Source organism: Phytophthora parasitica (assembly GCF_000247585.1).
Source record: "Phytophthora parasitica INRA-310 unplaced genomic scaffold supercont2.229, whole genome shotgun sequence".
In the NCBI taxonomy this organism is placed as follows: Eukaryota; Oomycota; class Peronosporomycetes; order Peronosporales; family Peronosporaceae; genus Phytophthora; species Phytophthora nicotianae.
The window spans coordinates 7302-7882 of NW_008649215.1; positions in this window are offsets into that span (position 1 = coordinate 7302).

Genomic DNA, 581 nt, shown 5'->3' on the forward strand with positions numbered 1-581 from the left:
AGTGGGAGGCAGATTACTGTATAAGGTTGTGTATTCTTAATACGACATTCTATTTCGATTTAGTAATTCCTATATTGTGTATTACTGATAAATATGTATTACTGGCCAGTATACAGTAAACATGTACCCTAATTACGCATCGGAGTTCGTTTCGGATGTGAATTGGAACCGTACACACACAGTGTGTTACAACCATATGTGCACGAAGTGCACCGTTTGGCTGTGATGCCATTGGCATCAACACTTGGCATTGCCAAGTGTTGACGCAGATTCACAAGTACTCAGCATACTTGAGCCATTCCCATCTTTTCTTTCAACTACCCAGGTACCAACCGTGATCAAATATGCGCGTACACCGAACCATTTTCATCGCTGCATGCATGACCTTTGTGGCTGTTAATAGCGTGTCGGCGCACCCAAGTACGTCCAACTAAATCCCGCACGGCACCAAACTTCGTAGTCCTTCGCAGCAAGATGGCAGCATGGACGAGAACGCGTGACCGGCACTCAAAAGTGTCGAGTCGGCACACAAAACATGGGGCAGCACACGAAACGTTGGTCAGCACCCTAAAGTGCTGTGG